We start from the raw sequence: 27,290 nt of genomic DNA, 5'->3' as shown, positions 1-27,290 counted from the left end.
TCAATCCTGTTAATTTCTTCTCTGGTTTTAATTATTTCTCTTCTCCTACTAGATTTGGGTTTCGTTTGCTGCAGTTTTTCTAGGTCCTTGAGATGCGCTGAAAGCTCATTTATTTGGTACCTTTCCAATTTCTTGATATAGGCACCTATTGCTATAAATTTGCCTCTCAATACTGCTTTTGCTGTATCCCATAAGTTTTGATATGTTGTGTTGTTGTCTTCATTTACTTCCAGAAAGTTTTTGATTTCTCCTTTGATTTCTTGAATGACCCAGTGTTCATTCAGGAGCATGTTGTTCAGTCTCCATGTGTTTGCATACTTTCTGGGGTTTCCTGAGTTGTTAATTTCCAGCTTCATTCCACTGTGGTCTGAGAAGCTGCATGGTATGATTCTAATTTTTTTAAATTTGCTGAGACTTGCTTTATGGCCTAGTATGTGATCAGTCCTAGAGAAGGTTCCATGCACTGCTGAGAAGAATGTGAAGTCTGTAGATGTAGGGTTGAAAGTTCTGTAGATATCTGTTAGATCCATTTGGGCAATAGTGTCAATTAAATCTGCTGTTTCCTTGTTGATCTTCTGTCCGGATGATCTGTCTATTTCTGAGAGTGGAGTATTGAAGTCCCCCAGTACTATTGTATTGGAATCTAAATCTCCCTTTAAGTCCCTTAACATATCTTTTAAATAGACTGGTGCCCTGTAATTAGGTGCATATACATTTATAATAGTTACATCTTCCTGTTGAATTGAACCCTTAATCATTATATAGTGTCCCTCTTTGTCTCTCTTAACAGTTTTTGTATTAAAGTTTATTTTGTCTGATATTAATATGGCTACACCTGCTTTTTTTTGGTTTCTGTTGGCATGGAATATCTTTTTCCAACCTTTCACTTTCAGTCTGCATGCCTCTTTGTTAGAGAGATGTGTTTCTTGTAGGCAACAAATAGTTGGGTTGTGTTCTTTGAGCCAGTCAGCCAAACGGTGTCTTTTAACTGAAGAATTCAGACCATTAATGTTCAATGTGACTATTGATACATAGTGACTTTGCCCTGCCATTTTCCCGGAAATATTTTCTAGTATATGCTTTGAGCTTCCCATGCTCTTTTTTTTTTTTTTTATTTTTATTTTTTATTTTTTATTTTTTTTTTTTTTGACAGGCAGAGTGGACAGTGAGAGAGAGAGACAGAGAGAAAGGTCTTCCTTTGCCGTTGGTTCACCCTCCAATGGCCGCCGCGGCCGGCGCGCTGCGGCCGGCGCACCGCGCTGATCCGATGGCAGGAGCCAGGAGCCAAGTGCTTTTCCTGGTCTCCCATGGGGTGCAGGGCCCAAGCACCTGGGCCATCCTCCACTGCACTCCCTGGCCACAGCAGAGGGCTGGCCTGGAAGAGGGGCAACCGGGACAGAATCCGGTGCCCCGACCGGGACTAGAACCTGGGGTGCCGGCGCCGCTAGGCGGAGGATTAGCCTAGTGAGCCGCGGCGCCGGCCCCCATGCTCTTTTAATGGTAGGTGTTCTTCCTTTCCCTTCTTTCATATTGATGGCCGTGTTTCTGTGTTTCTGAGTGTAGCACATCTTTAAGTATCTTTTGCAGGGCCGGACGAGTGGCCACAAAGTCTTTCAATTTCTGTTTGCTATGAAAGGTCTTTATTTCACCTTCATTCACAAATGAGAGCTTGGCAGGATATAATATTCTGGGCATGCAATTTTTCTCTCTTAGCACCTGTGCTATGTCTCGCCATTCCCTCCTAGCCTGTAGTGTTTCTGATGAGAAGTCTGCTGTGAGTCTGATTGGAGATCCTCTGAGAGTAATCTGACGTTTCTCTCTTGCACATTTTAGGATCTTTTCTTTATGTTTCACTGTGGTAAGTTTAATTACCACGTGTCGTGGTGAGGATCTCTTTTGGTCATGTTTATTGGGGGTTCTATGAGCTTCCTGTACTAGGATGTCTCTGTCCTTCTCCAAACCTGGAAAGTTCTCTGCTAGTATCTCACTAAAAAGGCCTTCTAATCCTTTCTCTCTCTCCATGCCTTCAGGAACTCCTAGAACTCGAATGTTGTTTTTTTTAATAGTATCCTGTAGATTCCCAAGAATATTTTTTAGATTTCTAATTTCCTCTTCTTTTCTTTGGTTTGACTGTATGTTTTCCTGTGCTCTATCTTCTAAGTCCGATATTCTCTCTTCTGCTTCACCCATTCTGTTTTTAAGGCTTTCTAATGTGTTTGTCATTTGATCTATTGAACTCTTCATTTCATTTTGATTTCTCTTCACTATCACACTTTCCTGTTCTACTAGTTTCTGAGTTTCATTTTGATTCTTCCTTAAAATTTCATTTTCACGAGAGAGATTTTCAATCTTGTCCAATAAGGATTTCTGTAGTTCAAGGATTTGCTTTTCAAAACTTCTAAATGTTCTTATCATAAATTTTTTGAAATCCGTATCTTGCATTTCTTCTATCTCATCATCTTCATAATCTTGGTTTGGGGTGTTTTGTTTATTTGGAGGCATCATAGTGTCATCGCTGATCTTGTTCCCTCGATTTCTGTGTTTGTTACTTGGCATAGTTAATTCTTCTTTCGTCACTGTGCGTTTTTTTTTTTAATTTTTTTTTATTTATTTTATACTATGTCCATGTTAAGTGGACTGCCTGCTGTTGGAGGAGCCTTGGAGGCTTGAGATGGGTGCGGCCTGAGAGCTCTGCTTGGTTCTTCCTGGTTAAGGGTGTGCAAAGGTGACACCCTCAGGTTATGCGTGGTAAATCTCTCTCTTTTTATTTATTTATTTATTTATTTATTTATTTTATTTATTCAGGGGGTAAGTAACACCGCACGGCACGGCTGTGCAGAATTGATGGTGTTTAGCTTCTAGTCTCTGCCTTCTACCCAGAGTCTGTTTAGACTCCTCTGGATTCCCACTGGGTTGCCTAGGCTACTGAATTGTAGAGACTCAGTTCCTTAGCTCTCCCCTGTTGATATGTAAAACCAGAGAGCAGGCCTGCTCTTTGTCTCTTGCAAATTCTTGGAGCCCTGCAGCCTTGCAACCTTTGCAAGGTTAGGGGAAAGAGAAACCCCCAAGCTTTTTTTTTTCCTTCTTTCCGGTAGTGAGTTTGCTGCACTTTCCGGCCCCCCTCTAGATTCTGACCCCCATTTCCCTGCCAATGTCTCGGGTTATTGAGCTCACCTCCCCTTCCAGCGCCGATGTGTGGACTCAGAGCCCTGGACGTCCCAACTCTCCCTGCTGTTGTCTGTGTGATATGCACTCCCCTTCCTGCACTGGCGCGCAGACCTTGCGGCTTCCGCGGCTCGGTCCGCGGCTCGGCTTCTGCGTGGTGGGCGACCTTGCTCTCCCAGTAGGTCCTCCGATTCACAGCCACTCGATCCAGAAGAGTTTCCTCTGCAATATTTTCCTGGTTCTTTTTTCTGAGGCTACTGTAACTCCCCTTTTATTAAACTAAATTTTCCCGGACTATCGGTGCACGCCCTCACTATTCCGCCATCTAGAAGGATTCTCTCTCACTGTGAACATTAGATCTAATACACTTCATTTTGCTTGATCAATGGAGTTTTCTAGTGTCCTTTTGGGAAACTGACTTGTGAAAAGTGAAATGTTGTTCCTATATAACAAATAAAACTCTGATTATATCTTTTTAGAAATCAGCTCACTATATTATATCAAATTATTTTTAAATTTTGAATAGTAGGTTAAATGTCAAGATAACTTTGGATCTTTTCAAGAATCTTGGAAGTGGTAATACTTGAAATCTTTTTGCCCTTAGGAATTCAGAAAGCTCACAGAAATTGTATTTCCTATATCATTAATCTGTGGTAATCGTATGCCTCTTCTTCCCTTCTCCCAGCCCCCAAATGCAGAAAAAGAATAGAAGACTGATGGAATTTGAAACCATGTTCATTTAAGGATGGTTGAAGTAATTGTAGTTTTTACATTAATCCAAAACCAAATATTTTACTGTGCAAATACAGCTCTTCTTTTCTTTCTTTTTTTATAATTTAAAAAGCCTTACCTTCTTTTTCTTTTTTCTCCATAAACCTTTTATTTAAGGTATACAGACTTCATACATTTCATAATCACAACTTCAGAAACATGGTGATTCTTCCCACTGTACCTTCCCTCGCATCCCACTCCAACCTTCTTCCTTCCTCTCCTATTCCTATTCATCTACTTTCAGTTAACTTTATACACTTAAGATTAACTCTATACTAGGTAAAGAGTTCAACAAATAGTATGAAAAAAAAAAAAAACCTGTTCCTCAATAGTCCAGACAAGAGCTGTTCAAAGTCATCATATCTCCAAGTGTCAATTTCACTTCTATAGTTTACCTTATAGGTAAGTACTCCATTAGGTAGCATAGATTAGGGAAAAAATATGGTATTTGTCCTTTGGCAACTGGCTTATGTCACTAAGTATAATGTTTTTAGTTTCATCCATTTTGTTGCGAACAACAGTATTTCATTTTTAACTGCTGTGTAATATTCCATGGTGTACATATCCCATGATTTTTTATCCAGTCTTCAGTTGATAGATATTTGGGTTGATTCCATATCTTGGCTATTATGACTTGAGCTGCAATGAATTTGGGGGTACAGGTAACTCTTTCATATGCTGATTTCATTTCCCTTGAGTAAATTCCTAGGGTTGGGATGGCTGGATCATATAGTATGTCTATATTCAGATTTCTGAGGTAGCCCCATACTGTCTTCCAGAGTAGCTGTACCAGTTTATGTTCCCACCAACAGTGGATGAGGGTACATTTTACCCTACATCCTTGCCAGTATTTGTTGTTTTGTTAATATCTGTGTGAAAGCCATTCTAACAGGTGCAAGGTGAAACCTCATTGTAGATTTGATTGGCATTTCTCTGATGGCTAGAGATCCAGACAGCTTTTATTTTTTGAAGTGGGAAGAATAAATAAGCAACCTCTAAATAAAAGTATTTGTAGATAATTATTAATTGGGATAAATGAATTGAAGGAAATAAACAGAATACAGTAATTTAGGATTAAAGGCTTGCAGGGTAGGGAGAAAGGGGGAACTTACTAGGAAAAATGGTCAAGAAAAGCCTCTCTGAGAGGTAAACTGAAGCTGATAGCTGAGGGAGGGGCAAGGCTGATGGGGAGTCCAGTTTGCCCTAGGACACAACACTGAAGGGGCTTCACTCTCAGTCACATCAGTACAAGGTTGGTACTTTTCACAGCCCTCTCTTTCCGCATATCAGTCTTGGTATTCTGGAGAGGAGAAACAGCCAGTCACATAAAGAATGTGCAGGTTGTATTTGTGTGTATGTGTGTATATAAGAAGTTGTAGAGTGAGGGGTTGGGGATCTCAGGCAGAAAAACCAGATAAACAAAGGCCCAGAGGTAGAAAAGAGCTTGGTATGTTTAAGGCGTTGCATGAGGCCCCTGAATCTAGATGAGAGGGGATGGAGAAAGGAAGGCTCAAGCTAAGGCTGGAGGAATATCAGGCCCTGGGTCAGCCAGGCCATGTGGGTCACATGAGATGCACAGTCCTTATTCTAAGTGCATTGAGGATTGGCTTTAGTCTTGGAAGTGATGTGATTGAATATATGTGGTATAAGATTTATGAAAGCAGATTGGAAGGGGGCAAGGATAAAAAATGGAGACAACCAATCAGAAAGTGGTGGTGTTAGCACAAGCCAAAGAAGAAGATGATCTGGATTGGATGGAGATGTAAATGAATAGACAGATTCAAGATTTATTTTTAGGTAGAAATACTAAAATTTGGGGCCGCCTCTGTGGCCTAGAGGATAAAGCCACCACCTACAGTGCCAACATCCCATATAGGCACCAGTTCAAGTCCCGGCTCCTCCACTTCCGATCCAGCTCTCTACTATGGCCTGGGAAAGCAGTAGAAAATGGCCCAACTTCTTGAGCCCCTGCACCCATGTGGAAGACCCGGAAGAAACTCCTGGCTCCTAGTTTCGGATCGGCACAGTTCTGGCCATTGCAGCCAGCTGGGGGAGTGAACCAGCAGGTGGAAGACCTCTCTCTGTCTCTCTGCCTCTCATTCTCTCTCTGTGTAACTCTGACTTTCAAATAGATAAATAAATCTTAAAAAAAAAAAAAGAAATCATAAAATTTGCTGACATGGGATGTACATTTTTTTTTAAAGAAAAGATTTATTTATTTGAAAGGCACAGTTACAGAGAGCAAGAGGGAGAGACAGAGAAAGAGATCTTCCATCCACTAGTTCACTGCCCAAATGTCCACAATGGCCATGGCTGGGCTAGGTTGAAGCCAGGAGCCAGGAGCTTTTGGGTTTCCCACATGAGTGCGGGGACCCAAGGACCAAGTCCCACTGGTTTCCCAGGCACATTAGCAGGAAGCTAGTTTGGAAGTAGAACAACCAGGGCTTGAAACAGTACCCATATAGGATGCCTATATGGCAGGTGGCAGTTTTACCTACTGTACCACAATGCCGCCCCCCAGGGGATGCGCATCTTAGAATAGAAGTAAAACCTGGAGTTCCAAGTCATGAAAGTGTTGAGCTCCTCTAGGGAAAGATGGAGAGAAGCAGGGAGAAGAATAGAAAGTGGATTGGAGAGAGAAGGCTTGGGAAACTACAACCTCTTGGAAGTCCACTGGGGGACACTAGAGAGGAAGCAGGACAGTGGCAAACTTGTGAGTTAGCAACCCAAATGCCCATTGGTGGATGAAAAGATAAGGAAAATTTGGTGTATACATATATTGAAATATTATTCAGCCCCACAAGGAAGGAAATCCTGTCACATTTTACAACTAGGATGAGCCTTGAGAACATTTGAAGTACTGTGATTCCACTTGTAAGTATATGAGGTATGTAGAATGATCAAATGTGTAAAAATGATTGTCAGGGCTGGAAAGAGGGAAAACGGGGAGTTGCTCAATAGGAAGCAAGCTTCAGTTTCTTGTAAAGAAGTTCCAAAGTCCTGTCACACAACAATTGGAATGTGCTTAACACTACAGAAGTGTACACCTAAAATGATTTCAAGAGAATACATTTTATGCATTTCTACCACAATTTAAAAACAAAAGAATTAATATCTTAGAATTATTTCCATGAACTACATCAAACCTGTTTTCTTTGTATTACTATCACATTACATTAATAAGAAAATTGTGTTGTAATTATCATGCATTTGCTGTGACTCTGAGAATCTAATGTATTGGTAAATTCCTTAATGAATGAAAGCAATTTTTGAAAAAGAAAGGAAATGTTTTAATAAAGGGAGAAATGGCCAGCTTAGTTGAGTGCCCCCTCAATTGAGTGCCCACAAGATGAAACAAGATGAGAATAGAAAGTGAATTTGTGGAGCCGGCGCTGTGGCATAGCGGGTAGAGCTACCACCTGCAGTGCTGGCATCCCATTTGGGTGCCAGTTCAAGGTTCAAGTCCGGGCTGCTTCACTTCCGATCCAGCTCTCTGCTGTGGCCTAGGAAAGCAGTAGAAGATGGCCCAACTCCTTGGGCCCCTGCATCCATGTGGGAGATATGGAAGAAGCTCCTGGCTCCTGGCTTCAGATCAGCACAGCTCCGGCAGTTGCAGCCAATTGGGAAATGAACCAGTGGATGGAGGACCGGAGGATCTCTCTCTCTCTCTCTCTCTCTCTCTCTCTCTCTCTCTCTCTTTCTCTCTCTCTCTTTTCTCTTTCTCTCTCTCTCTTTCTCTTTCTCTTTTTCTCTCTCTCTTTATCTCTCTTTCTCTATCTCTCTTTGCCTCTCCTTCTCTCTCTGTGTAACTCCAACTTTCAAATAAATAAATAAATAAATCTTTTAAAAAAATGTAGATTAGTTAAGATGGAGAGTACCAGTGGCCTTTAACCAGCTGATGTCACTGGCATGAAGATGGAGAGAACCGTAAGGTTAGGAGGTAGACAGTTCTTAGAAGGTTAACTGGGAGGTAGGACCTGGATCAGAATTGGCTGCAGGAGGATTATAGAGCAAGGGAGACCCTTGCTTTGCTTTTCGTAGGAAGATAGTTGAGTATATTTGAATGTTAATAATGTGATCCATCCTGAAAGGAGAAATTGATGGTGCAGGAAAACAAAAGGAGTACAGTCCTGAGAAAGTCCAAGAAGACAAAGAGAGCCCCTGTGAAGAAACTAGTATTGACAGGCAGACATTTCTTTGTATGTCAGGAAGGAAGAGAAGGCAGGAGCCCATGTGGGTGGAATTGTGGATTTGCAGATGAGAAGCCAGTGGAATTCTCATCTACTGACATTGATTTTCTCTGTAAAATGTAAGGTGAGGCTGGGGAGAAGTTGCATCAGTGGTTTGAAGAAAGCCAATGAATGTCATTAGTCAAAGAGGACTGTGGAAAAACGAGCCTGGCAGTGAGTCATGGCAGGATTGGCCAACTGTATGTAGGGGCTGTGGAATTCTGCATTCATTATTAAGTGAAACTACCACAGCTTATCTTTTATCAATTTACTGGTATGCATTTTTTTAACCTCTGAAGTTGGGATACATTCTAGCATAGCTTCATAGTTTCCCAGCATTGTTTCCAATTTAGTTGTCAGCACTCTTTTTCTCTTGGTCCATAAACAAGGGATGTCTTATAATCAATGGCTTCTTGAAAGGAGTGAAATATTGTAGTTAGCTACCTTCTGCAATTGCGTCTCTTCTAGAGCCAGGTGCTTATGTACAGACATAGAGAAAGTATTTCTTTCAGGCTTGAGAGAGAATTGTAAAGCTGATATTAGTTGTCATCAACAAAGATGTATATTGTAGCCCACTTGGGGAATAATATAATTGCAATGTGATTATAAGAACTGCTTCTTGAAGAGATCAGTTCTTCATGATAGGAAGAATTTCATCTGGAAATTTGACCTAAATGGCCATCTCCAAGAACTTTGACAGATAAAGACTATCATAATTTTTTCTTGTAAGCTTAACTCTTGTGAAACAACAATTCAGAATTTTCTTGCCAAATGATGTTCAATATTGGATGCTCATGAGTTATATTATAAATGATGGGGTGGTTATTGAAAAGAGTATGAAGCATATATCTCCATTCATCAAACATACATTAATTACTAATATATGCCTAGGAGTATGTTGGTTTGGGAGGAAATAACAATAAAATTTGGGTCTCTGACTTTGAAGAACTTATAGTCTGCTTGACATCAAAGTTAACATGAGTGGTATTAATTTAGCCAATCACTGTGTTGCATACACTTATTGAGCCTCTACTCATTGCCAGGTATTCTTCTAGCTGCTAGAAATACAGAAGTTATAAAATTAGCATGTTCCAGCCTCCCTGGTTCTTACTTTCATGGAGAGGAGACAATTAACTACTAACACTAGTATTATACATGATAATTTTGATTAGTGATATATAATCATGCACCACATACCAATGTTTTGGTGGGACTATATTATAATAGAGCTGAAAAATCCCTATCCCCTAGTGACATATTAGCTGTAGCAGAATGCATTATGTATGTGTTTGTGTTGAGGCTGTTGTAAGCAAACCTTCTGTGCTGCTGGTCATATAAAAGAATAGCACACATGTTTATGTACAATATATAATGCTTGATGACAAATGACTTGGTGGTTTATGTATTTACTGTATTACACTTATTATCCTTATTGTAGATTGTACTCCTACTTACTAAGGAACCAGTTTACTGTGAAACAGCATGCTGAGGCATACCAGCCAGAGGCCTCATACATTTTCTATTCAATCTATCGATTACCTATTGAGGCCATGTTGAGTGATTGACCTATACCATCGAGGTATGAGTAAGTGCACTCCTTGATATTTGCATAATGATTGTCTAATAATGTATTTTTCAGAACATATTCCCATAGTTAGGCCATATGTGACTGTATAAGAAGAGAGTATGTGAAATATTACAGAGAATGATTGAAGTGCTACTTAGAAATGATGTTAGGACTAATCAATCAAACGTTTTTTGACTACAAGTAACAAAAAACTTAATGATGGCATAAGACTTTAGAGTATTAGTTATTTGTTTGAAATTTTTTTCTACTTAGAAGTTATTGATCCCAGGGTAGCTTCAGTACTGTAGTATTGTTATAAAGATTAAGCATTTTTCCAGCATCCTGTTCTCTTATCCCCAGCTTACTGGCATTTTCCTCAGTCTGGTTGCTTCTTGGTTGCAAGATGACTGCCATGGCTTCAACATGATATTCTCTCACAGTGTCCAAAGCCAGAAGGGAGAAAGGGAAGTGGAGTGGAAACAAGCTAACTTTTTTCCTCTATGCACCCCTCTCATTTTATCAGGAAAATATTCTTCCTGGAATCTCCCTCACCTCCATGGGTTTTCTCCTATATCTCACTGAACAGAAATAGTCACCTGCCTACGTGTAGTTCAGGAACCAGAAAATCCACAACTTTAAAAATAATCTCAAGTGACCAAATCTGGGTTTCTGGCAAGAAAGAAGGCTCAAGGACTTTGATAGATAGGACTGCCATATCAGATGTGCTTCTTTGAGGAGATGACATTGGGATTAAAACCTAAGTGGTAATGTGGGTATTAGTCTTGTGTGCCGTGTACTGTGATGGTGCAAAGGGAGAAGCTGGGCCAGGGGATTTGGTCATGGGAGGCCTGACAGTAAAGAGGTGTTTGAAGACAAGAATGAGTCTGCCAGATGAAGCTGTGAGTGGAGATGGGTGGATGCCTTTCAGGCTTCAGGAAAGACCAATGGAAAGGAAAAGGGATGTGAACAGTGTGTATGGCTAGAGAAAGATGAACAGAATGGGGTAATTTGCAGCCTTGATGGAGATGATTTTAAGTCGGTGATAGTGTAGATGCAAAAGAAAGAGAGTACCCAGTTTCACTTGGGGTATTGGAAGAAATTTCCAGAAGAAAGAGAGTTGGATTGAACTCTGACTAAGTATAAGGAGTCAGCCAATGACCAGAGGGGAGAAGGATGCCCTGAGCACTGAACACAGCATGCATGAAGGTTTGGAGTCTTGAAACAACACAATCAAAGCCTTCACGTTATTGTCAGGGTAGTGTGAGTCAGGGAGTGACTGGTGATGAGTCTGGAGCCACGATTGGGAGTCTTGCTTTTTTTAGTTAAGGCCAATCCCTGCTTTTAAAAAGTTGTGACTCCAAATTATGGTTATACTAGCTGGGCTGTTTTTCTCATTTGCAGTGCAAGGTTGGGCTTGGATGATCTCCAAGAATATGTCCATCTTCTGCATTCCTGTTCTATAGTAGATGCTCAATAAGTATTTGCTGGACAAAGAGCTATGAACATGCCTCATTCTGTCCTGCTGCTAAAACTTCGCTTTTTGATATAAATGCAATGTGTCCTTCAAGACCTGATTGGCACTGTATGCTCTACAAAGAGGACCCTGAACTGCCCAGCCTGCATCAACCCTCCCTACTTTGGACTGATTGCTTCAGTTCTTAGCAGAGAAGACTTTGTAGGATTTTTCATATTTGTCTGTCATCTTCTACCAAACAGAATAAGAGCTCTGAGTGGTCTAGGGATCATATTGTGAGTAAATCTGTATACCCACAGATACATGGCACATGGGACATTTTGTATATCCAAAATGAAAATATGATTGAAAAGGATGTGTGAATATAGTTTAATTAATTGTAACAAATATGTCATGCTGGTGTGGGATGTCAAAAGTTGGACAGGTTGTGCATGTGTAGGAACAGAGGTATATAAGAAATCTCTGTCCTTTTGAGTCATTTTCCCTGGGAACCCAAAATTATTCTGAAAAGTAAAGTCTATTAAAAAGAAATACAAAATTTTCCCATGCGAGTGGATTCAAGAGGGGAGTAATTAGCTCCAAAAGGGGGTTCTCATACCTAGTGTTCATGAAAAATAGAAACAAAAGTACAATGGCAGTATGCTTTCCCATCTTTCCCAGTCCAGGAGACAAAATAAGGATGGGGAACTGCATAGATTAAAATCAAAGGGTGCCTTTAACTAGGTTACAGTAGCTTCTTGATGGTGGCTTTTAAAATGGCACACTTGAGGTAGTCATGGAGATAGCTTTTCAAACATGGGAATGGAGATGCTAAAATGTGCTTGAATATTAACAAATATAGTTCTTAATGGGAAAGGGTTGTTTTTAAAATTGAGAGTCCAATATAGAGAGAGATAAAGTTCCCATCTGTGTGTTCCCTCTCTAAATGCCTACAACTGCCAGGAATGCTGAAGTCCAGAGCCAGGATCTCAATCCAGGTCTTCTATATGGTTGGTAAGAAACCAATTCCTTGAGGCATCACTGCTGCCTGCCAACCTGCACACCAGCAGGAAGCTGGAATCAGGGGCAGAGCCAAGGATTAAACCCAGGTACTCGGATGTGTGATGTAGATATCCTACCTGATGTCTTAATCAATAGGCCAAATACTTGCTGTCGGAAAGGATTTTTGAGTGTTTCGAAGTTAAAGAAGGGTATGTCAGTGACTTTTCTGCTTTTCAGGAGTCTTTGTTCTTGTCTTAGTGAGTATAGGCTAGGTGATGCTGAGGTAAATAGTAGCCCCCAAATCTCAATGACTAAAGATAGTAAAGAGTCATATTTTCTCAGGCCTGTTATGGATGATCAGGTGTATCTGCTTATCACAGTCTTTCTGTGACTCAGCCTGATGGTGTAGCTACCATTTTGAGTTGTTGGTCACTATAGCAGCACTTGCATGGTACTACTCAACCACAAGGAAGTTACGAATTGCAAAGCCACCTCGTGCCTGCAAGTGGAGACCACCAAGGACAAAGAAGGAACCATACTATCATAATCCTGGTAATCAGAAAGCCCACAAGCCAGGTATAGAGTCCCACTCATAGGCACTTGTTGTTTCCATATCTCATCTTCAGGCTTAGATCGATTCATAAGGAAGAAGTAGCTGTGGCCAAGTACCTTGGATCCTGTGCCTCATCACACTCCTGGATCTCTGACCAAAGATGAAAGCCTTTGCTTTTTGTTAGAGTCCATCTGTGTCAATTCGTTTGTGACTCATCCATAAGCACTGTGCCCCTCCCACTGCAGGAGCTACTCCCAGGCAAGACTTGTCTGTCTGGCTTCGGCACCCCTGCACGTGGGGCTGGCAGCCTGAGGGAGGGCAGGACCCAACCCAGCAGCCTCAGCCTCAGATCTGCCATTCGGGGCTGAATTGACGGCTCTGAGGTACAGGAGTCCAGCTTGTTGATTTGTAGCAAGATATGGCAAAGGAAAACCACTAATGCTGTATCTCCAGCTGCCAGGGAACACATTTGCCAGTGTCCTTGTCGTTGGCCAGCCACAGTGAGTAGTTACGTGTCCTCCTTCACTTTCAAATGGCTTACTTTGGAGAGGAATTCCAAAGAAGAGTAGCCAACTAGGATCCTATATTTGCAAGGCTTTGTTAATTTAGGGTTTAATTAATAACATGAACAGTGGAGAAGTATTAAGAAGGAATTTGGTAACTTGGAGCCACTTTTATGTAACTCAGTAACAGCACTGATCTGGTATGAAACTGTTTTTGTTCTCACTTATCATTCTCCTCTGTGCTTTTTTGATTGCATCCAAATAACAGAACACAAGAAATTGGAATCTCTAAGTGACTTTCATTTTTTCTTACAATCTGCAAGTGACTAAGTGCAAATACTGAGGTTCATGAATTCTTTTAATCATTATTTTCTGTCATTAGACTTATTAATGTTTTATTTCCAGCTTTCACTTACTGCTAAGGTGCCATTAACTTCAAATCCTCTTTGAAAGCAAAGGAATATTTTTACACCTTTTCAAAAAATCCTGTACTTCCAATTACCAATCTGTGAAACTAAGAGCTGTTGGTCCTAGACAACTTTTCCTTCAGACTTTCTTAAGAGAACTGTCAACTTTAGAGAGCTTTCTCCTGGTTCATGAGCTTGTCTTCAAGTGGGAGAGACTACTCACCCATCTACATTTTCACTGTCTTTTATACTAGTCCTTAAAATACTGTTGTAACTGATGCTTACTTTTATTTCTTCTTTTTTCTGATATTCTTTATCAGTATTTGTTGAATGTAAATTTTAATTTACTTATGTTGATTTTATTTAAAAGGCACACGCACACACACATATACACACACAGGAGCTGGGGGAAGGGTGAGAGAAAGTCAGCAAAAGAGCAAGTGTCAGAAAGACATATGGATAGAGATTTTCCATCCACTAGTTCATTCCCCAGATTCCAGTAACAGCCCAACATCTGGATCTGGGCTGATGCCAGGAACCTGGAATTCCACCCAGGTCTCCCACTGAATTGCAGGGAGTTAAGTGTACTTGAACCATCACCTGCTATCTCCCAAGGTGCTCATTAACAGAAAGCTGGATCAGAAGTGAAGTAATCCAGATTTGAATTGGGCAACTTCAATATCGAATACAGGCATCTTGTAGCAGTGACTTAACCCCACTGCACCATATGTGTGCCCCAATTATGACTTTTAAAAGTTTAATTTACTTGAAAATGTTTTTTGAATTTGGACAAAATTATTTTTTTTCCTTCAGGTAAATGCATAGATAAAAGAATCAGGTTTATGTTTACCTCACATCATTTTTGATTTATTAAATTTCCTCTTTCAAATTTTATTCATATTCTTGAAGCATGAGAAAATTAACTTATTGTAGGTAAGATAAGTGATTTTAAGTATTTTTTTTTCAACAAATAGCCATTAAAGACTGTAAAGCTGGGGCCGGTGCTTTGGCATAGTGGGTTAATCCACCCCCTGCTGCACCAGCATCCCATATAGGCAACTGTTTGAGTCACAGCTGCTCCACTTCCAGTCCAGCTCCTTGCTAATATACCTAGGAAAACAGCAGAAGATGGCCCAACTGATTGGGCTCCTACACCCACATAGGAGACCCAGAAGAAGTTCCTGGCTCCTAGATTCAGCTTGGCCCAGCCCCAGCTGTTGTGGCCATTTGGGGGGTAAACCAGTGGATAAAAGATCCCGACCCCCTGCCCCCCTGCCCTTCTGTCTTTCTCCCTCTGTAACTCTGCCTTTCAAATAAAATAAATCTTTAGAAAAAGACTACAAAGCTTGCACTTTATGTCTTTAGGCATTGTATCCTAAGATTATATAGCTTGCAATCCCATTCTGACAGTATTTACATAATACAGAGTTACAGCATCATTGTCTTTTTATAAAATGACTACAAATTTGCAAACAGAAACCAGAACTCTAATTCAAAGATAAAAGAATCAGAGAACAGCTCATTGGCTGGTTCTTGGTTGGTTTTTCTAATATTGGACATGGAAGGGGAAGTAGAGGGGTTGGCAGTGGGATCTGTTTACCCTGGCTCCAGGCAATAACAAGGTGCAGTGTTTACAGAGTACAGCATTTCTAAATATGTCTAAAAAGAATAATGAACTATTATAATCAGTATGCTCTGGCAATTCTAAACCATATCTGTGGAAAATACCCCTCCCTACTGGGGCAGAATACTGTCACTGCCATCTTCCCCTCTCCCAGGTACTGCTGCTACACTGCATGTGTGAGATTTGATTGAATTCACCGGTGGAAAACAGTCTTCCTTAAGATAATGCCTACCTCTGAGAAACTGTAGCTTAGCAATTGCTGTATTAGTTCCACTCTTTTGGGGATTCATGTCTACCTGAATTTGTTATTTTTATGCATTTCTTTATAGACAATAGTCATTAAATAACAACAAATAGCCTGTAAAACCCAAAATTTTTTCTTTATTTACTTATTTACATAAGTAAATTAAAATCTACATTCAACAAATACTGATAAAGAATATCAGAAAAAAGAAGAAATAAAAGTAAGCATCAGTTACAACAGTTATTACATTTCAGAATAAGGCTGTAGAACCTATTCAATCTGCAAATTATTCCTGAATCTTTTGATTGCAATGAACAAACTCCTAAATTATACTAGATTAACCTCAAAAGGTGATTTGACTATAATGATACTTAGATATCTTATAGACTCTAAGACATGAAATGCAAGGAATGATCATAATGAGGGCTGTTTTGTGAAGTTTATTCTTTTTGGTGTATCTGCTTTCTTTGTTCTTTCTCCAGTGTGGTAATTTTCAATCATATATTAATAGCACATGGGGTTTGTTCTCAATTATGTATATTAATATCAACTGGGCAGTTTTAAAAGCTCATTCTTTCATAAAAAGCATACCAATTGTGCATTCTAGGTGAAGTCTAGGTGCAGTCTAGGTGAAGAGGTACGTGTTGGCCAGAATTTTGGCACTACAATCAGATATCTAAGACACAGTGTTTATGAAGGAAAGAAGTTTTGGAGGTTTACAGTCCATGATTCAGCAACACTGTTGGTTTGGTGTCTGATGAGGGTAGTGGATGGTAGAAGACACAGAGAAAAAGGATCACACAGTGATCCAGGAGCAGAGAGAAAGCAACGAGGCTCACCTTTGCACTTATAGCCAACCCTCTCTTGAGAACCTAATGACCTAATGACCCACCTCCTGGATGTCATAATTGAATCAAGTCTCTACTTCTAATCCATTAACTATTAACATTGATCCGTTAACCATTATCATAAGATTTTGGATATCAAGCCTATAAAACATCGGTTTTGGATGATGCTGAAAGTAATATCCAAACTGTACTAAGATATGTAAATATTCACTGTACTGTTCTTTCATTTTTGAGTAGTAATGAAATTACACAACATAAAAATTAGGGGGTGGGTAATAGTGTTGTCTGTCCTAATGCTCAGAAATTTTGATGCAATGAGTTTGTAGTAGACATGTATTTTTTTTTAAACTTTAGGAAATCCTAATGTGCAATCAAAGCTGGGAATTACTGCTACAAATTGTTGCTGTCTTTTCAGCTTTTCTCCACAAAGAGAAAAGAGAGTGAGTGATTCCCAGCTTTTTCTTCCTGTCCAAGTTTGAAAATTCCCAAGGTGAGGACTAATGGGGCCATCCGGGTCAGCTGCCATCCCCCAGTACAGTCAGCTGTGGCAAGGTACATTTTTCAAATGACTGCACAGATAATAAACATAGTTAAGTAGTTTCCAGAAAAGCATGGGTGGGGTGAGAGGGTGACTAGGCAAATAATTAGTAATAATAATAATAGCAACAATAGGAGTCCAGTGTAATTCCTTGAACAGAAATGCATAGTGGGTCCTAAATTGCTAAATTTGAGAACATCTGGTTGTTCATAAGCCAAAGCCACTCCTTATTATTAAGCTATGTTTCAAACCCTATCTCTCTTTAAAAACATGGAATCATGAAAAATTATTCTTTGTTAATTTGAAAGTTTTATAGATCAAAATTCAAATTAATTGTATTTAATAACAAAAACAAAAACTCTACCCATCTGTATGAGTAGTAGTGCATTTTTTGTTGCTATAACAAAATATGTGAGAAAAGAGTTTTATTTAATTTACAGTTTTGTAGGCTGAAAGTCCAAGCAGCTTGTTGCCAACTCTAATGAGGGCTTTGTACTGGATGGTATCACAACATTGGGATTGTATGTAGAAGAGATCACACAGCAAGACAGGAAGACAGAGACTGGGAAGAGGCCAGTCTTTTTTTTTTTTTAAGATTTATTTTATTTATTTGAAAGAGTTAGAGAGAGAGGTAGAGCTAGAAAGAGAAAGGTCTTCCATTCTTCCATTCTGCTGTTTCACTCCCCAAAATGGCCTCAGTGGCCAGATCTGTGCCATTCTGAAACCAGGAGCCAGGAGCTTCTTCTGGGTCTTCCACATGGGTGCAGGGGCCCAAGAAGTTGGGCCATCTTCTACTGCTTTTCCAAGCCATAGCAGAGAGCTGGATTGGAAGTAGAGCCACCAGGACGCGAACTGGTGCCCGTTTAGGTTGCTGGCACTACAGGCCAGGACTTTAACCCACTGTACCACAGTACAGGCTCCAAGGGCCAGTCTTACTCTTTTATAACAACCCCCTTTCTTGGGAGTGAACTAGTGTCTCATGAGAACTACATTAATCCCTTCTATGGGTAGTGCTCCAAATGACTTAACCACCTCCCACCTGGCCCAATCTCTTAAAGATTCCATTATGTCTTACAATAGCATACTGGGGACCAAACCCCTAGCACATGAACCCTTGGAGGACAAAGCACATACAAACCATCATCTTAGAGTAGTCCTTACAAATTGCTATGTATTCAGTAATTTATACCAACAAATACTATGAAGGCCATTGTTTGGCATAATGTTAGAGTTGTGGTAGTTACACATTTTATCCCATAACAGATCTGGTTTTATTTATTAATTAAAGCTTTATTTATTTATTTGAAAGTCACACACAGAGAGAAGGAGAGGCAGAGAGAGAAAGAGAGAGAGGGAAAGAGAGAGAGAGGGAGAGAAAGTGGTAGAGACAGAGAGAGAAGTTTTCCATCCTCTGGTTCACTCCCCAGATGGCCACAATGACCAGAGCTGTGCCAATCTGAAGCCAGGAGACAGGAGCTTCTTCCAGGTCTCCCAAGTGGATACAGGGGCCCAAGGAGTTGGGCCATCTTGTACTGCTTTCCTAGGCCATAGCAGAGAGCTGGATCAGAAGTGGAGCAGCTGGGACTCGAACTGGAGCCCGTATGTGATGCCGGCACTGCAGGCTACACACAGCACCAGCCCCATCTGTTTTTGTTGTTTTAAGATTTATTTATTTATTTAAGAGGTAGAGTTATAGACTGAGAAAGGGAGAGATAAAGAGAAAGGTTTTCCATGTGCTGGTTCACTCCACAAATGGTTGCAACTGCTGGAGCTGGGCCGATCTGAAGCCAGGAGTTTCTTCCACGTCTCTCATGCAGATGCAGCGGCCCAAGCACTTGGGCCATCTTCCACTGCTTTCCCAGGCCATAGCAGAGAGCTGGATTGGAAGTGGAGCAGTCAGGACTAGAACCAGTGCCCCTATGGGATGCTGGTAGCACAGGCAGAGGCTTAGTCTACTGCGCAGTAGTGCTGGCCCCAACATATCTGGTTTTTAAAATATCACTTTTTTCAATAATGAGACTCCTAAGTCAGTTGATAGTCTCAGATTCTTTCCTACCTTCCTCATGCATACCACTCCTCACTCCGCAACCACCACCCACCACAACTGTTTTTCAGGAAATTCCATTTCAGCATTACTTTTGGAGGAACTGTATCTTATCAATGGTCTGCTAAAAGTTCTGTGAATCTTAAGTGGTCTTAAGTTGTCATTGCAGATAGAAGAGAGTGGTACTATCATTTCTGGACATGTTTGGCTATTGGGTCCTTTTATGATGGATCTGAGTTCACTCCTCCTACACCCTAAGTCACCTGCAAAATCTTATGAACTTTTCAAGGCATTGGGTTGTACACAAACCAGTGACTGGGAAGCTATATAGCCTGTCTCTTTTTGTATTTCGGGGGGGGGGGAACCTCTTCTCCCCTAATACAAACCCCTCTTTTTAAAAATTCATTTTTGCCTCATATCATCTTTTGAGACAGATGTTTACAATAAAAGAAAAAATACCCAGGTAGGCATTGTGATCTGAGCACTTAGCAATTTCCTTTTTGGTTGTGTGACACAAAAGCCTTTAACAACCCCCTAAGTTCAGAGAGGATACCTATTATTTGGTTCATTCTCCTATAGCAACAAGACAGACACACACACAATCTTAAGAGATCACTCTGATGAAAAGCCTCAAAGTCCTGTCTTGAGGGCTGTGAACTGTGGCATTCAACACATCTCTGTGCTTTGGGCAGAGGGTGGGGTGAGATCATATGGAAGCAAATACAAGATGCATAACACTAATGCAATTTGGCCAAGTGGTGATTGTTTTCAGTTAGGTCTGAAAACAGACCTGGGCTTGCTGTAACACGAAATGGACTTTTGGGAGACAAAATCTTTGTAATTTCTGAAGGAATAATAATATCAGGAAGAGAGAGCAGGGAGAACACAGGACGAGGGGAGAGCAATTTTCATATGCCTCCAATAAATGTCAGAAACTAGGCCTTAACCCGGGGAGTCTTTGCCCTTTGACAAAACAGTATGATCTAGGTGCAGCTGAGTACCAGAAAAGAGAGTGGGACAGATGCTTCAGTGTGGACAAGGTGGAGCAAGCACTGATGCACAAAGACCTGCGATGATTGCTTGGCTCAGCAGAAGCTAGCATTGTGCAGGCTCATCTTCAGATGGCTCTGTCTCAAGGCCGACATATCTCCATGGGAGTGGAGGGAGTAGAAGAAGGAAAAAGAGGAAAGGCTGAATTTACCAGGGAACTAATTTGAATTGAAATTCAAAGAATTTACTTTATATGGACAAATATTGCATCATTGGGCTCAAATAAAATTTCTAGTGTTAATTAAAGTAAGTTGTAGTACAAAAAAAGTTACTATTTGTCCCTCAAGCTTGATAACTGCTATACTCTGTCATGATATTTGTGTACCTGTCCTAAGAATATACTTTGTAAGTATAAACTGGTTCTTTCTCCATTGATTTATTCAGAAAGTCTTGCTTCACTCCAAACTATAGGCTGGGCCTCTGTGATGCCCTTTCTTACCCAAGTCCCTTGTGTGTTGGTTCTCCTGGGCTGCTGTCCTTCTGGGGTCTTGTGCCAGGAGAGCCATTTCAAAACATATTTGGTGCAAAAATTCGACAACCATATCCTGAACAAGTCATGTTTAAACAGAAACATTGATGCTTGACTATTTACTCATTCATTTAATCATACAGAATGAGAAAAAGATACAATTGTTTCAGGCATATAAAAATTAAGAGTTTGTCACCCAGAAATCTTCATTAAAAGAAGCTTGAAAGAATGTATGCATGTCAGCAATAAGTAAAGTGCACATAGAGAAACAATATGAAATACAAGAAAAAAATTGTGAATTCTAAGAAATCAGAGGAGAATATGTGCTTCTAATATGGAAAACTAAAGAGAATGGCCATTTTAGGAGTTAAATAGATCCCATTTTCAGATGCTTTTTATTTTGAACATCTATAAAATAATTTATAAAATAATCATAATTAAAGCTTCTATACCTGTATCTGTATCTATATATCTCTATCTCCATATTTACATTGACAGAACCAAAAATAAAATAGATGGATGTAAAGTTCATAAAGAATCATGAAACAATTTTAAAAGAGAAAAGATGAAGATAAAGATCACAAGGAGTCTGAAACTCCAACTTGTGATTTATTAAAAAAAAAATCACTGGCTAGTTAAGTATGCATACATGAGTATGATTGTTAAGCCATTCAGTAAACGTCTACATTTAAAATTTGCTTATTATGTTTTATTTATTTGAAATACAGGATTGTTCTTTCTCTGGAACGATGCATTTCAAATAAACAAATGTTTTTTTAAAAAATGAAAGGGAGGCCGGCGCCGCGGCTCAATAGGCTAATCCTCTGCCTTGGGGCGCTAGCACACCGGGTTCTAGTCCCGGTCGGGGCGCCGGATTCTATCCCGGTTGCCTGTGGGGAGCAACTCGGACTAGACTAAGTTACTGGAATTAAGACTTATTCTATGCATCTGCTCTCCCACAATATGGCGCTGGGAGAGGAGGAAACAGCTTTTACACAGCTGCCTCCAGTTCGACCAATAACCTGCAGGAGCTGATCCTGCTCCTGATTGGAGGAGAGCAGCGTACTCGGCGTGTGGGTAGCAGAGTTGGGATTGGTGGAAGAGGACTATAAAGGAGGAGAGAGACAACATGCACCAGGAACATCTAAGGGGAACACCTGAGGAACATCTGAGCAGCCCCCGAGAGAGCCGGCCGGCGGTGTGCTGCTCCCCCGCGGAAGTGGGGAAAGTGGCAGGGGGAACCGCCCTTCCACGGAGGTGGAAGGACGGCAGCCAACCCAGGAAGAACCAGCAGCAAACCCGGGAAGGGCCGAGCAGACAAAAGAACAGCGCAGGGTCTAGTGTCGTTCCTCCGCGAAGAGGGGGAGCGACAGTTGCCCCTCTTCCAGGCCAGCCCTCTGCTATGGCCCGGAAGTGCAGTGGAGGATGGCCCAAGTCCTTGGACCCTGCACCCCATGGAGACCAGGAGAAGCACCTGGCTCCTGGCTTCGGATCAGCGCGATGCATCAGCCACGGTGGCCATTGGAGGGTGAACCAATGGCAAAAGGAAGACCTTTCTCTCTCTCTCTCACTGTCCACTCTGCCTGTCAAAAAAAAAAAAAAAAAAAAAAGAAAGGGAAATAACACACAGAGAGAGACAGATGCAGAGATCTTCCATCTGTTGTTTCACTCCTCAAATGCCCACAAATGCCAGAGTTGGGCCATGCCGTAGCCGGGAGCATGGAACTCAATTTAGGTTTCCTGGGTATGTGGCAGGGACCCAAGTACTTGATCCAGAATCTGCTGTCTCTCAAGGAGTACATTAGCAGGAAGCTGGAATCGGGAGTGGATCTGGGACTCAAACCCAGGCACTCTGATATGGGATACAGATGTCCCAAGCAGTGGATTAACCTTGTGCACAACAATGCTTATCTCAAGAGGTCCATGTTTTAATCCCTCTAATGCTAGGTTATGAGGTAGGATGCTTCTGAAAGTTGTTCAGTTTGATATCCTCATTTTGTGAAAAATGAAATAGTGTTATTACCTACTGGTGAGCACAGTTTTGGCAATTTATGCTATTTATTCTAATTTAATGCTTTTATAGCCACCAGTGGATCAGAAATCATACTGTTATATATTTGTATGTATTTTTAGAACCTGATAATTCATATGTGTGTACTGGGGAGGGGAGAGTTGAAGAGTTTAATGTGCATTCAGGTTCATACAGTGCAATGGCCTCTTGTGGATCACAAATGGGGTATACATGGCTCCTAGCCACCCCCTGGCAGAAGAGGGAGGTGTTGCTGGGTGCTGCACCTGCCATGTGCTCCTGTTGTGGGTGATCATATGTATCTTCATATTGGAATTTTTCATTGCTGAATTTTCATTTGTGAATGATACAGTTCTCGGCTGCTTTCCCAGCAGCCTGATGCACTAAGATATAATGTATCCTACTATTATGGTATAGTTAAAAACACATGGCTTTTACAGAAAAAATGCTATAATCTATTGAAATCTAAATGACAGAAATGCTTCAAAATAATAATAATAATGATGATAATAGAAATACATAAATATCAAAATAAGTTTTGAGGATAAATGCTAGCTTAGTATCATTTTAATTTCCTCACTTTTCTTTCTTTCCAGGCTTGCTCATCCTTCTATATCCCCTTTCTTGATTAATGGTATTAAAATTATTTATACTTAAACATCAATGTTATCTTTTCTTCCCTCTTATCTTTTTTAAAAGATTTATTGATTTATTTGAAAAGCAGAGTTACAGGGAGCAGAGGAAGAGAGAGAGAGAGAGAAGGAGGGAGGGAGGGAGGAAGGAATGAAAGGAAGGAAGGAAGGAGAGAAAGAGAGAGAGAAAGACAGAAAGAAAGACAGAAAGAAGGAAGGAAGGAAGGAAGGAAGGAAGGAAGGAAGGAAGGAAGGAAGGAAGGAAGGAAGGAAAGTCCTCCATTTGCTAGGTCACTCCCCAAATGGCCTCAACATCCAGAGCTGGGCTGATCCGAAGCCAGGAGCCAAGAAATTCTCCAAGGTCTCCTGTGCAGGTACAGGGGCCCAAGCACTTGGGCCTTCCACTACTGCTTTTCCAGGCCATAGCACAGAGCTGGATTGTAAGTGGAGCAGCTGGGACTCGAACTGGCACCCACATGGGATGTGGGCACCACAGGCAGCATCTTTACCCACTATACCACAGCACTGCCCCCCCCCATTATCTTTTGAATATAAGCTTTTCTTCCTAAACTTTGTCTTTTCCTCTAAAAACAATTTTTTAATGGTAATCGGCCCTTCATTACTTTCTCTGGTCATTTAGAGTATTCAGTGCTGTTAATTTTGCCTGTTTTGAATCCATTTTTCTGCCATTGCTCTCATTTGGGTCCTTATTATTATTATTGTCATTTACTTGGACTAAGAAATGGCCTCATCAGCAATGCTCTCTCAGGCCTCTGCCTGCCTGCCTGCCTTCCTTCCTTCCTTCCTTCCTTCCCTTCCTAAGATTTATTTATTTATTTGAAAGTCATTGTTACACAGAGAGAGAAGGAGAAGGAGAGGGAGAGGGAGAGGGAGAGGGAGAGGGAGAGGGAGAGGGAGAGGGAGAGGGAGAGGGAGAGGGAGAGAGAGAGTGAGAAAGGGGTCTTCCATCCGCTGGTTCACTTCCCAGATGGCCACAACGGCCGGAGCTGCGCCAATCTAAAGCCAGGAACCAGAAGCCTCCTCCGCCATGCGGGTGCAGGGGTCCAAGGACTTGGGCCATTTTCTACTGCTTTCTCAGGCCATAGCCGAAAGCTGGATCGGACGTGGAGCAACCGGGGCTTGAACCGGTGCCTATATGGGATGCCAGCACTGCAGGCAGTAGCTTTACCCACTACACCACAGCGCCAGTCCTTCCTTCCTTCCTTCCTTCCTTCCTTCCTTCCTTCCTTCCTTCCTTCCTTCCTTCCTTCCTTCCTTCCTTCCTTCCTCCCTCCCTCCCTCCCTCCCTCCCTCCCTCCCTCCCTTCTTTTTCTTCTTCTTCTTTAAAGATTTGTTTATTTATTTGAAAGACAGAGTTAGGAAGACACAGACAGACAGATACACACACACACACACACACACACAAATCTTGCATCTGCTGCTTAACTCCCCAATTGGCCAAATGGCTGGGGCTGGGCCAGGCCCAAGCTAGGAGCCTGGAAATCCATCAGGGTCTCCCACATGGGTGGCAGGAACCCAAGCACTTAGTTGTTTTTCTGCTGCTTTCCCAGGTGCATTAGCCAGGAGCTGGATGGATAATGGGGCAGCCAGGACATGATCTGGCACCACTATGGGATTTTGGCATCACAGGCAGTGACTTAACACACTGTGCCACAATGCTGGCTACTGCCTTCTAACCTACCCATTACATAATGTTGATTTTCCAATTATAGGATTATTTGTAGAAATACAGAATACATTTTTGAGGTCTGGGTCCTTTATGCTTTAGCTACTTTTCTGTAGTCTGAGGGGATGGCAGGACGAGGAGCTCTGCAGCAGTCTTTATGTCTCTTGTGTTAGCCCCTAGTGAAAAATATCCAGCATTCTCAACAGGGTTTACTTGAAAAGGATTTTGCTGAGAAGAATTGAGAGTTTTTAATGGAGAGACTCTTTACAGAGGTTTAGGCAGTTCTAACAATAGGGAGGTAACAAGAGACCAGCAGCAGTAGAAAACCATTATTATTCCTAGGCCTAAAGGAGGCAAGAGGAGGCCAAGTGCCAGCTAAGGCATGGAAGAGAGAATGCCCAACAGAAACCGTAACAAGAGATTGTAGCTGGAATTGCGACCTTGCGGGGAGAGAAAAGGAATGTTTATCCTCATCTCCCTATACTTCAGCCTTCTCGCCTCCTGCCAATGACTTCCATTGGAAGGACCCCATTGGAAGCCAGAAGCAGGACAGTCTTCAGAGATCAGCTTCTTGAGGGTGGAGAGTAGCATGTGGAAAGAGAATAGCTCAGACAAGTGATGGAGTACAAATGAAGAACCACCCACCCACTTGGGCTCGGTGCTGTGATACTGAGATTTTATTAAATGCAAGGTATCAAAACTTGCTCCGTTTTCAAGCATGGGCTGTACATGCCAATGACAGATGGTCTGGAGGCTCTGGATTGTTTCTTTGACTCAGAGAATAGCTCTAGAGTCTTATTTCTACCAGAGAGAAGCAGTCTGGTTGTTCCTTTCCCCACTTCACAATGTGTCCCCAACATATAAGTCTGAAATTCTTCAGTTAGATGACGCTGTGGTTTGAATGTCCTCTCTCAAATCCATGTGGAAATTTAATTGCTGTTGTAATAGTTGTAAGAGGTGGGACCTTTGAATAAATCATGGCTGTTATTTTGTGTTGGTTATTACTAGAGTTCATTAGTTATTGCAGGAGTGGGCTCCCTATAAAAGATTGAGTTCAGTCTGGTTTTCTTTGGCTCACACATGCTTGCTTCTCCTTCCCCTAAATTATCACATAGCACAAAGGCCCTTGCCAGATGCTAGTGGCATGCCCTTGGACTTCCTGGCTTCCAGAACCATGAACACAATAAATTTGTATTGTTTGTGAATTACCTAGTCTGTGGCATTCTGTTATAGCAGCAGAGAACAAGCTAACACAGATGAGGAAACAAAAGGATTGCCATACTTTGCTTCTCTCTAGAGTTCTGGGCTTTAGATTTCTGCATATTTTTATCCACTCAATGGTATGTTATGGAGGAGGAGAAAAAGAATAAAGTTTAAGAGCTGTGCTCTGCTGCTACTTTCTATTTCATTTCAGATATTTTTATTTCTTTCCTTTAACAGTTTTTAATTTATCCCTTTAATCTTATCCCATTTCTCATTTTGATGGTTTTCAATATTTTGTGAGGTACAAAAATTTTTCTGATTCATTTCCAGATGGGTAGGAAATCCCACCATGTTCTTCTATGGATGTGCATGGATCATCTTGTTGACTACTTTTCTATCAATATTTTATGATTATACAATAATGCTGCTTGATACTAACCAAAACTGTAAATAAATATTGCTTTTAATTTTTGTATATATTCATTACATACATTTATCATAAATTATTTTGCTCAATTTTTGTTCAACATTGATACTGTTCCCGTAAACATTTTTAGCTTATGTATATATATATATACAACTATATTCAGAAAACATGAACATTGTGCTTTTTTCTGTAGTTCAAAATATTTTTATCTGATGGTACCAGAAGTGCTACAAGTGACACAATAGTTTGTGCGTCCCTGGTTATTTGGAGTTGCTTTCCAAGGTTTGTTTACTTATGTAGTCTCTCTATCCCAGCAGCCTTTTGCTGTTGAACAAAATTCTGTCTTTGGTTTTGAGATGACTCATGAGGTAGATAATTCTTGGGGCACACGTTGACCAAGTGCCTGACACAGATGCCATCCACACATGCTCATCTCTGTTTATCACAATGCACTTCAGGTGTGAGTAATCATCTATTGTTCAGTATTTCATGAAACCTGTATGCATGAGGAGGAAACTATCCAATTCAAAAGAGGTTTAGAGAAACTGCCAAGACTCAAAGGCACTGATGAAAATGATTAAAGTTCTGTTGAAAACTGTGCTTCTGGGGAAAACTGAGGCTCATATAAACATATGAGTAGGTAGCTCTGTGGATGTCAGTTGGGGAATGACGTGCTATCTTTGCTTCCAAATATTTCATCTATTGGCCTGAGACAGTGCCTCTCCTCCCTGCCTAGGAAGGACTGCCTTTGGGACATATCCCTGTTGAAATGTTCACTTATGTGGGATGACAACAACATCAGAACTATTAGTATTTTTTTTTTTGATGACAGAGAACATGGACAG

General features: G+C 41.0%; 1 protein-coding gene across 7 annotated transcripts in view; it reads left to right on the top strand.

The window, feature by feature from the left end:
- The first annotated feature begins 13,049 nt into the window (after window positions 1-13,049).
- Window positions 13,050-27,290, top strand: part of LOC100342206 (putative adhesion G protein-coupled receptor F2P) — a 45,432-nt gene continuing 31,191 nt past the window's right edge. For 2 of the 7 annotated variants that reach the window (XM_017345168.3, XM_051854652.2), the window contains exon 1: window positions 13,051-13,240. The gene's annotated coding sequence lies outside the window, so the exon portion shown is untranslated. Of the gene's footprint in view, window positions 13,248-27,290 lie in introns of all 7 variants that reach the window. The other 5 variants (XM_051854656.2, XM_008263020.4, XM_008263021.4 and 2 more) reach the window with 4 other exon arrangements.

This window comes from Oryctolagus cuniculus, chromosome 5 (assembly GCF_964237555.1).
Source record: "Oryctolagus cuniculus chromosome 5, mOryCun1.1, whole genome shotgun sequence".
Lineage (NCBI taxonomy): Eukaryota > Metazoa > Chordata > Mammalia > Lagomorpha > Leporidae > Oryctolagus > Oryctolagus cuniculus.
Note: the sequence above shows the minus strand (reverse complement) of the source record. Positions and strands in the feature narration are given on the sequence as shown.